The following is an 11,496-nucleotide window of genomic DNA, read 5'->3' as shown; positions in this document are numbered from 1 at the left end:
GTGAATAGCGCTCCTATAAATATCCACGCACGCAGGGCTGGGTATTTAGCTCAGTGGCTTAAGCGCCTGCTGGGCAAGCGTGAGGTCATGAATTCTCGATCCCCGGCAAAAAAAAAAAAAAAAAAAAAAAAAAAAGAAAAAAGAAAGAAGAAATATCCATGCACAGTGGGTAAATTTAACACCGGGCGCGGAAGTAGCTTTAGTTGCTCCGGAGATCAATACCCATTCCACACCGAAAGCCACGCCTTCCACAGTGATGGAAGGGCAGCAGAAGCAAGAAAGCCAGGCAACCCTAGCAGTTGCTCAGGTGCATTTAGAGAAGGGCGAGTGAGCGCGCGGAGGCCCAGGAGCTGTATTCGGTTTACATTAGTGAGTGCACCCGCCTGTATGGCCTCCTCGCCTGGATTCCCCAAGCAAATGAAGCCCTGAGGGTTTGGCTTCTTACAACAAAACGGGGCAAATCAGTACTTTAGCGTTGATTTTTATGAAGCGATGAATGGCTGCACATCTGCTATAGAAGCCCAACCCAGTTCTGAAGTTCCTGTTACAACAGAGGGCTGATATTGTATAGACTGGAATATTTTGATGAAGCTTTGAAAGATTTCAAGAAAGTATTAGATTTAAGTTCCGAATTTCAAGATGCTACTTTGAGTTTAAAACAGGCTATTCTAGACAAACCACAAAAACAAGAAATATTGAAAAAAATGATCGAACTTTTAAATTTAATTGAAATACTTCTTTATGGTTCTTACACCTACATCTAGTTGGCTGTAATTTAAGTATTGAGCTCTTTTGATTTACATTTGAGATAAGAGATTCATGCATTAACACTGAAAGTTAACAAAAGCTAAACAATGTAATTTACGATTATTAATTTCAGGTTGAAAACTTTTCACGTGGCTGATTTTTTTTTTTTAAACTTTCTGTAGTCATAGTTTACTTAACAAAAATAAGAGAGCTTCTTTCCCCAAATTCTCTTTCCCCAAAACTGCCAGACAGGACAGCGGGTCTGAGCTTACCTGTAAATGACCAGTCCAGGAGCTCGGTGAGCGGCCCTTAGCCAGAAGGGCTGGTGGCCAGGCCCTGCTGGAGGTGCCCCTGGCCAGCTGCCCAAGCCCTCTGGACATCTACCGAGAGCAAAGTTCCCAAAGCCGTCATGCTGAGGCGGAGTAGCCGGAAGTGTGGCTGATTTTTATAAAGTGTGAATAAATAATCTCTGTGTACTAAGTGTGTATTTAAAGTATAAATATTTTAAATATATGTATTTTTCAATAAAAATATTCATGCACATATTTTTGTTTGAATACTTGTTTTCAGTATATACCTAGCAGTAGGATTGATATAGATCATATATTAATTCTGTGTTTAACTTTTTGAGAAGATTTTTGTGTTCTCTTTGAAGCAGTTTGCTTAGGGTCTGAGTACCGACATTCAAGAGAAACTCATTCATTCAACAAAAGTTTATTAAGTGTCTACTCAGTGACAGACCTTTTGCTTAGACACAGAAGAGTCAAAGGTAAGAAAAACAGTCTTTCCTTTGAGGTACTAATGGTAGATGGTGAAATAAAATAAAACGGAACTATACTTTTTCAATAATAAATACCCTCTAGGAATTAACAATTGCAACCAAAAGAAAGCCCACATTTCTTAATAGAGTCATCCAAATCCTGCCTACATGTATGACCTCATATAATTTCCAAGTTGGATGACCTCCATTTGTTCACGCTTGTACCTCCACACCTAGAAGAGCAAGCAGGTCCTTTACAAAGAGTTGTGAATTAAGAAATATGAGAGTTCATTCCTTGATTCTCTCTTGGCCTACATCCTCCAGGTTTTGTTCTGTGCCTTGAATGTGCAACTCATCCCCTTTGCATGTTCTGTCCTTTTCCTTGGACTGCACATTCCTAGGTCTTCACATGGTTGCCTCCTTCTCATCATTCATTCCCTCTTAACTATACTAGTTAACAGGGTGGTAACCCACTCACCTTTCATATGATCCCATCTTTCTTCATTGAACTTACCCATCTGAGATGCTCTTGTTTACATGTTTATTTCTTTATGCCCTCTCCCTTCAAGTTTAGCTCCTGGTTATATCATTTTTTGCTCTGTCACTGTACTAAGCACATATAGGGTGAATGATAAACATTTGGTCACTAGTGAATACTATAATAAACTACAGTTGGTTAAATGATTACATGATGGTATCTGCAAGGTAAAATGTTGGCTCCAACAAGAGTTACACTCAGGAAGAACACCGAGGGCATATCAGAGCGGCCAGATTCTCACATTCTACTCGTGCCCCGTGCATACCTTTGTCTCTGTTCTGGCTTCTGCAGTCCAATCCGTGCCCCGTGCATACCTTTGTCTCATTCATACTCCTATATTTCTGACTGCCTACCAGATATTTACAACTTGCATTTCTTAGTCCCAAATGAACTCCTTCCTGAATTCTTTTCCTGCAGATAGGACCTGGGCCTGCTTTGACCACTACATCATGAAACTTCACCCTCATGACCTCATCTAACCCTACTTACCTCCTAAAGGACCCATCTTCAACAACACACCAAGGGCACAAATGGCACAAATTTTAGACATAATAACAACAGATAAAGATTGCTCTTTACATATAAGGATATCTTTAGTCTATAAATATCTCCAAAATAAGAAAATCTTACCTATTTTTAAAATGATATTCTCTTACAGTTTGTGAAAATCATGAAAGGACCACAGAAGAGACTTCAGAACACATAAAAACATGACAAAAATATTTTTAAAGGCAAGCACAAAAAGCAAGGGGAAAAGTAGGAATCATCTGTGATCCATTAACAACATATTTATTCAAGACCTACTATGTGCACTGAATACTACGGAGATTCAAAAGTAAAAGCTATAGGATTTCAGGCCTCTATAATCTACAGGAATAATAAGATACATAAAGACTGATGAAGCAAGAGCAAAAAATTCAACCTACAGAGACACAAAATGCTATGAATGGTCAGTGTTAGGAGCGAAAACTTCGTTAAAGAGGTAAAGTTTGGCACATCCCTTAGTTTGGCAGAAGAAGCTCCGTGGAAACCAGATGTGAGCTGCTCAAGGGAACCATATTAATACATTATCTCATCTATTTTGGGCTTGTTTCTTTAAAATTCATTCTGCTTAAAATGGATTGCTGATCAACTTAGTCATGAATCTGGGGCAAAGTTTAAATCTCATCTTACTGATAAAGAGAAATTCATAATTGCTTGGAAGAACTGTTTCACTTTTATCCAGGATGCTAACTTTTTGGGCTTACATATTATTTTGGAATTTGGCGATGTAGGTAACCAGCAACTTGTACTAAAATACTTATAAAATCTTATTACTTTACCATTACAGCCATCATTAGTTCCCTTAACTATTGTAGACATTGATTCTCAGCCTTTAATAAGTTCCTGGGAAAATTGTGAGTATGAAAGCCAGTAAATTTTTGATTCTATAAGTAGAGCTAAAGAAAATTTCTGTGACTCTACTTTATAAATTTCTTTCAAATTTCTTAGTCTCTACTAGGCAGAGTAATGCTATTTCTAACATTTGTAGAACCTGTGATGAAAGCTCAAATGGCTATCTGTACTCTATATGTCTAAATACTTAAAGTTAAAAACCAAATGATTACATAAAACATCCTTAGCTTCCCATACAGATAAATACCTACATTCATAACACCTCCAGAGGTCATATTCTAGCTATGAACTTTTGACCTGTGTGTGAGTGAATTCTCAGCTTCCAGACTACAACCCATTTCCCTTCTCTTTTTATCTTTGATTTTGACTCTTGCTGTGAATGATTTCCTGTACCTATGAGGAACACTCTGGCTGCAATCCAAAATGCATTCCCCACTTCTGCAGTCATCCCTTGGCTACCACACAGACCTAGTGGTGCAGACCAAAAGGACAGATGTAGGAAAGAGGCCTAAGCGGGTCTTGGAAGCATGCTTGAAATTTTTAGAGTCCCGGGGAGTTGAATGTGGTCTAGGGAGAACTAGAAAATTATTAGTTGGTACTTGCTTTCCTGGATCCCATAGACTTCTTGAGCACGGAGGGAGGATTATAAGCAGCCAGAGTAGGGCTGGAACACACAGTTCTCTAAAATGGGGCCCATTGCAGAACTACTGTTTGTTATCAGTGAAAACTTGTATAAGTTCTTTAAATTATAAGAGTCTCAGTTTCTCAATCTGCATAAAGCTGCCACTATTGTTAACTACACATGATTGTGGGAAGTCTTGATAAATTAAATAGTGTATGTGAGAAAGCTTTGTAAAAGTGTTATCCTGCCATTTTCTGTTTTCCATTTTATCATGTACTAAAGGACAAAGCAGCTGCCTGCTGCACAGGCACTCAAATGCTTTTATTAACAAATAATCAACAACCAAGATGGAGAGCTTATGACAAAAGAGGCAACAATATCAAATACTTTTCTTTGTTTTTTTCCAAACTTGATGATTCCTTTAGATTCAGATTGAACTCTGAATTTGTGGACGTCTGCTAATTTGGATGGGTGATCTAGGCTTCCGTATTGATGGTGTAAAAGTGACATTTCTCTTCAGCTGTGAGACATGGTAACTTGTGCATTAAACAGGAATCAGGCTGATATCTCCTTGGTTCAGCTGGCAGAGTATGCAAGCGTACCTTTGTGGGAAAGGCAGGCAACTGAATGAGTGGGGTGTGCCGGAGAATGAATTACACCATGAGCTCCTACATCCATAAAAATGAGGCCACTTGCAGGTCAGCCGGGAGGGTGATGTGTCACAGAGGCAGGTTAAACTGACTCGACCCTCTGGCTTGCTGATTTGAAGCTGACAAAAGGGGCTGTGCTGTGGCTCTGGGCTCAGAATATCTTACTATTGTATGTAGCCATTCTGAACCAAAAGAGCCTCTGAATTTTTTCTGCCTTACAATTGTATTTTTTCTTGTTTCCTTAATAAAATCCATTTCATTCCTATTTACACCAAAATCAAAATTGGTTTTATTTTCAGGTAGGGATTTTGGTTCATTTAGGGCAAAATCCCTATATCTTTATCCTCTTTTAGCATCTTGATAAATAGAACAAATTTTCCTATTTCTGTTTTTTGCTTTTCAAAAGCAATTACTTTCCTGTCATTTTTAGACATTCAGGCAGAAGAGTGTGCCTTGATTACCCATCCTTCCACTTCCCTCCTCCTTTCAAGTCCTCCAACTTCTGCACTGCAAGGGAAGGATTCAATTAAATGAGGTGTCAATGGAGCTACAATGGTTTCAGGTCAGACACGTCAGGAAGAAGCTGTGGAGCTGTGGCTGCCCCATGTATGTAAATGTATATATTTTTACCGGAGATGTCAACTTGCAGGACTCTCCTCCTCTGCTCTTCCCTGATCAAAGATGATTGCTGAGGCAATTACTGCAAAGAGAAAGAAAATCAGGGCCACCTCTTCATCCTTGTGCTGCTGGAGTTTAATTGCTTGGAATAATGGAGCAGGAGTCCCTTTTCTTTGCACAAGGCACACACAAACTTTCACAAATGGCTGTTCTAGGGCACAAACACACATAATGTTCATACGGGAAAATATCCAACTCCCCTTAGTCCTTATGCTTGTACATGTATACAGAGCTGTCTGTAACGTGCACTCTCTGGCTAATTCAATAAAGGCAATGTGTATTAAAAGCTATTTTTTGTCTTCTTTTTAAAAAAGATTGAACATTTTTATTGTCCAACCAAGAGAGACAGCTGAAATTTTCTTTTTTCTTTTAAAAGGAAAGGGATACTGGGAAAATATCTCCAACAAAACATACAAATTTCTTAAATTGCTTTTGTTGTTTGCTTTATTCTTTTGTGCACACAGTCATAGAAGTCCTAGATCGCTGCACAAACATCACATTAAAAACTCTCTCAGACTGTTTTTGCTGTGCATAGGTGGTTTTAATGAGAGTTTGAATATTCCTTACTACTTATTGTGTTCTAGGTTATTGTTTTGTTCTCATATAATGTGGACTGTGCAGAGAAATACTAACCTGTATTAAGAAATATAAAGAATAACATTCAGATACAGACAATTCAAGCTCTCTCTATAATAGGTTCTGCTAGTTCAGGCCTGGCTCCAGGCTGGGTAGAGTCCTTGGTCACAAGTTGTTCTAAAGCATTCACATGTCAGATTTAGGTTTTTATTTTAGTCTCTTGGGTGCTGTCAGATTTTAAATATTAGTATTTGGCTTAATTGGTTCCTTCTTTGATGAAAAGACAGTAAAATAGTAGAAAAGCTCTCAAACTCTGTCATCAACACAAAGATACACTGCAGACATTTGGCTTTGAGTTGTGACCATTCTAAATTTTTCTTTTGTGGATTATGTGAAAGCTGTGGGAATGAAGCATGCTCCCCTCTTTGTTGAACAGTTACAAATAAACACGGCTTTTCAGAAGAAGGAATTTAGATATTTTTCTCACTGTTACAATTTTTTTCTCAGAAAACAAAGGTGGTCATACAAACTAAAAAGAATTCTAAAACATCAGTCCTACTTCGAAGTTTAGATATAAATGTAGTTATGTAAGTAATTCTAACAAATATACCAGTGTTGTATCTGTATACACGAAAATGTCTCTGATGTTTTGTTTTGTTTATTCTGATTCTTAACCTGATTCTGCTCTTGGGTTTTATTTCTGACCCCGTTCTCTAATGTCCTCAGTGCCTCTTACATGATATCTAACTCCAGCTGCAGCTTTCCCAGCTGCACTGATGCCGATAGGATCAGACTCTGCCTGGCCCGAATGCTTAGTCTTATAGGAGAGCCAGAAACAAAACAAAACAAACAAACAAAAATCAGATGATTAAAATACAAGATAAAAGTGTAACTAAGAGTAAAGTAATGGGAAAGTACACAGGAGGGGCACGTAACCTATTTGTGAGGGGAAGAAATAACCTGAGATTACTTTCTGAAGGAGGTTCTGGGCCGGAATTAGCCAGCAGGATACCAAGAAAGATGCCAAAAGCAGCCAAGGTCTACTTGCATTTGAGATTTCTTTTTCAAGTGATTTGTTGGCTCTAACTCTCATTCAATGGGAAGTCCAATGCCTTTCTCCAGATTATGCAAATTACTGGGTAGGAGTGGCTTAAGGTAAATACAGGTTCTACTGTACATTTGATGTCACTGGCATTGGCACTTCCTTTGGCCTGTCCCTTCCCTCTAGTCTGTACCAATCCAGGGAGAGTCTTTTAGTATTATACCAAGTGTTTGAGTGAACCATCCTACAAAGTGTTTGTGTAAACAATGTGACTTTTGAGAGCAAGGATTTTACACACCATGTTCTTGGCCATTTCTTGTTTTTTCAGAACTCTGTTTCTCTCTTCTATAGATTCTTACTCCAGAAATTCAGCTGTGCTAAAGAGGAAAAGCATTAGAGTTCTGAACCAGCTCCAGCCTGCCTCCATGTACCTACTGTCCCTGAGAGATGCACTTAGGTACTAGTGTGCATAGATACACAGCAGATGCTTAGGAATTTTAATATTTCCTTTCTTATTCCTCTCCTCATCTCTGTACCTCCCCAGGAAGGTAGATACCTTCCTCAAATAGTTATCAAGCACAATCTATATGCCTATTTTATAGGTGACAGGAATACAGCAGAAAATGAAGAGTCCTTGCCTCATAGGGTCAGTTTGAATTCTAATATCTTTTATTCCCTCTTTTTGATTTTCCTTTGAGCAAGAGGGAGCATTAAATGTTTGCTGAATGAGAGTTCTCCCTTCAGTTTTCTTCTGCTGCCTTATTTCTTCTGATGTTACTACATCAAGTCTATGCTCCAGCCTGACACCCCATTCCATGTCACCTGCTAGGACTTTGAAGGGACATTTTTAAAGCTAATATTTACTGTTCTTTTTTCATAAGCTTTATAAAATGTCTTATATTTTTTATCCTTTATCCTGTTTATGGAATAAACAGGAGCTTAAAGCAGTTACATTTTTCTTGCTCAATACTAGGTCTATATAAAGTTTTGACTTATTAAATAGGTTTTGACCTATCATAATGTTACCCACCCTTCTAATCCAATTCTTAACTCACTTTCAAAATTTCATGTTACTATGTATCATCACTGGCTTACCTAATTTACTATCCATTTGCAGATATTTTCCTATTAGACTGTAATCTTCCCAATGGTAAGGGTTCAGCATCACTCATTTCTTTTAGATGGGATGGTCAGGAAAGATATCACTGAAACAATGACTGAGTGGGAGGTGGCTATGAAAATGGGAGTAGCATCACAGGCACAGTGAAAGCAAATGCAAAGATTCTGCGTGAGAGCATTCTGTTCAGTGAACAGGAGGGGAAATGGCTAAAATGAGAGCACGATCGGAGTAGAAGCTGAGGTCAGAATTGGGAGAAAACAGTGATTTGGAAGAATGATCAAAATAAGGAAAGCCTAAGTAATTTTTTTTTTAAATCCTAGGAAGTACTATAAGGAATCATGAGGAAAGAGATTCCTTCTCTTCCTCCCCAAAATTTCACCTATTTCAAGCCCATGCCCTCCATGTCTCCTTTCTCTACCTGGGTAAGAAGAGACAGTGTGGCAGGATATGAATCATCAGCAAATCCTCTCTCTCTCTCTCTCTCTCTCTCTCTCTCTCTCTCTCTCTCTCTCGGTTTATGTGTGTGTGTGTGTGTGTGTGTGTATATATATATATAGTTATAGTTATATGTATACAGATATAAATAAGTAACAGTTTTGATCAAAATAGAATACTTGGGAAGAATATCAACAATTAAGTAGGAAAATGAATAAGGTACATGATCATGTAGTTCAAACAAAAATATATATTATTTTCTTGATTTTTGAACACATGCCCCACCTCATTAAGAATAAGATAGGTGTCAATTGAAAATATATTGAGATAGTAGTTTTACCTACCAGACTGGCAAAAATCCAATAATTTCATGATAAATTCGGTTAGCAACACTGTGGAAGCGTAAGCACTGTGATGGTTAATTTTGTGTCAGTCTGGCTATCATGTCCCGTTTGATTGAACAACAGTCTTGATGTTGCTGCAGAGGTATATTTGAGATATAATTACAATTTGATCAGTAGACTTTTAGCTTTAATTCTGATTACCTTTCATAATGTGGGTGGGCCTCACACGAGCAGTGGAAGGCCTAGAGAGAAAAGACTGCAGTGCCCCACAGAGAAAGGTATTCTGCCTTCACAGTGCCTTAAAACCAAGACTGCAACACCTACTTTGCTGCTTTATAGACTTTGGACACGTCAGTGCTTCTCTCTGTCCTTTCTTCCTCTCCTTCTCCCTTCCCCAACCCACATGTAGTGTGTGTGTGTGTGTGTGTGTGTGTGTGTGTGTGTGTGTGAACATGTGTGTATGTGTATGTGAACATGTGTGTATGTGTGACTATCAATCGACTCATCTGTCTAAACACTTACAAACATTATTGGTTTGTATTGCTGGAGAACCGTCACTAATACTGAGTTACAGATACTCTCCTATATTGTTGGTAGAATGCCAAATGGTACAAGTTCCATGGTGGAGATTTGGGAACATCTGCTAAATAACACTCATTTTTCTCAGGATGGAAATGAAACATCTCCATGTCTCTCAATATCTTTTATTTTTTGTACCATGTAAATGTTAATAATTAAAACTAAAATTAAATAATATATTAAAAAACTAATTAGTATGCAACATGAAGTTTTCAGCATAAGACCTCAATTGACACAAAATTAAGACTCACTGGACATCACTGAGAAAGCTGCTTGACTTTTATATTTGGTGGATTCATCATTACTATCAGCAGACTTGAGGTAGACACAAAAATCTTACCATATTATGCTCTGATTGAAATACTGCCATTACTTGCTATGTGTTTAGATCATTACAGTGACTTTCAGTACTTTTATGTGTCAAGTTTGCCCTTGTGTCCTTTACACATAGATAGATCTTCTCTTTAAAAGGGTCACCTTTATTCCTCTCTTTCTTCTTCTCAGTGTCATATCATGACACCTTCCCCCACCCATCTCTTCATCTAGTTAACTTACAGTCCTAATTTATAGTCTTCCTCCAAACAGCTTGCACTAATGTTTCTGGTTGGGTCAGCACTACATAACAATATCACCTTTTTGTTTTCTTTCTTTCTTTTTTTCTTTCTTTCTTTCTTTCTTTCTTTCTTTCTTTCTTTCTTTCTTTCTTCTTCTCTTCTTCCTTCTCATTCATTCATTAAAAAATACTTGAGTCCCTCCTACAATGTTCTAAGCATTGTTTTGGTCCCTGAGAATGTTTTCTCTTTAGGGATGTCAGTGTCTTAGAAGTCAGTGAACAAGAGAGATCAAGGCCCTGTCTTCAGAAAAGTTACGTTCTCTATAAGACATGGACAGAGATGTGAACAAATAAACAAGAGGACATGTACTGTAATGCCAAGTAATGATAAGTGATGAAAAATAAAACAGCGTCATAGGAGGATGCTGATGGAATTACTATTTAAAGCAGAGCAGTCAGGGAAAGCTTCTCAGAGGAAGTGACATTTGGTTAGGGACCTATTTGAAGTAGAGATGAGTCAGAGGAATGTCTGGGGGAAGGATATTCTTGGTCAAAATACAAACAAGTACAAAGATCAAGGACAGGTGCATGCCCGCATATTTAAGGAACAGCAGTGATGTTGGTGTGGCCGAGGTGCAGTGAGTGGGGGGAAGAGTAGCAGAACGTGAGTTCAGATCGTGTGTGGCCATGTAGGTCATGGAAGACCTTATTTTTTATTCTAAAAATGATGAGGAATCATTAAAGGATTTGGAGCAGAGAATAACATTGTCTGACTATATTATAAAACACTGATCTAGCTACTGTAAAGGGGAAAATACACAGGAACACAATAGTGGAAACGAAGGGTACAGCTGGAGGGTACAGAATTATAGTAACAGGTGTGAAATGATGGCTTGCACTAGGGTGGCAGCATTGAAGATGGTGAGAAGGATCAGAGCTAGAACTTTCTGATAGTGAATAAGGGTTAGGTCTATTAAAGAGCAGTAAAAATGACTCCAAGATATTTTAACCTAAGTGATTTAAGTAACGCTATTACCTAAGATGGAGGGTTCTTATTACACTTATGACAATTTGTGTGATGTCTCATTTAGTATTTCAGGAGTGACTTTTCCCACCCCAGGGAACATTTGGTGATGTCTCAAGACACTTTTGGTTGTCACAGTGAAGGGTGTTGTGTGTATGGGGGATGTTTTATTGGCATCTAGTGAGTTGAGGCCTGAAATGCTGCCAAATATCCTATAATGCATAGAGTAGCCCTCACAAAAAGGAAATAACCTAATCCCAGTGTCAGCTAGCATTGAGAAATGTGTTCTAATACTAAATGTTAGATAGATTCTGTTATGGTGGAAATGCTGCCTGATACATGGGAGTAATGCAACAAAGCCCTTGTTAAATTGTATTTGACATAAACACAACAAATAAAGTCTTTAGCGAAAAAGATTAAAAGAAGTAAATTT

At 38.1% G+C, this 11,496-nt stretch overlaps 1 pseudogene; it reads left to right on the top strand.

Moving 5' to 3' along the window:
• Positions 1-256: 256 nt before the first annotated feature.
• On the top strand, positions 257-1,173 carry LOC111757421 (tetratricopeptide repeat protein 32-like; annotated as a pseudogene).
• The last annotated feature ends 10,323 nt before the right edge of the window (positions 1,174-11,496 follow it).

The sequence above is a fragment of the Cavia porcellus genome, unplaced genomic scaffold (genome assembly GCF_034190915.1).
Source record: "Cavia porcellus strain 051 isolate PalLab524CR breed Dunkin Hartley unplaced genomic scaffold, mCavPor4.1 scaffold_4, whole genome shotgun sequence".
In the NCBI taxonomy this organism is placed as follows: Eukaryota; Metazoa; Chordata; class Mammalia; order Rodentia; family Caviidae; genus Cavia; species Cavia porcellus.
The sequence above is the reverse complement of the archived record's forward strand: the minus strand, read 5'-3'. Positions and strand labels throughout refer to the sequence as shown.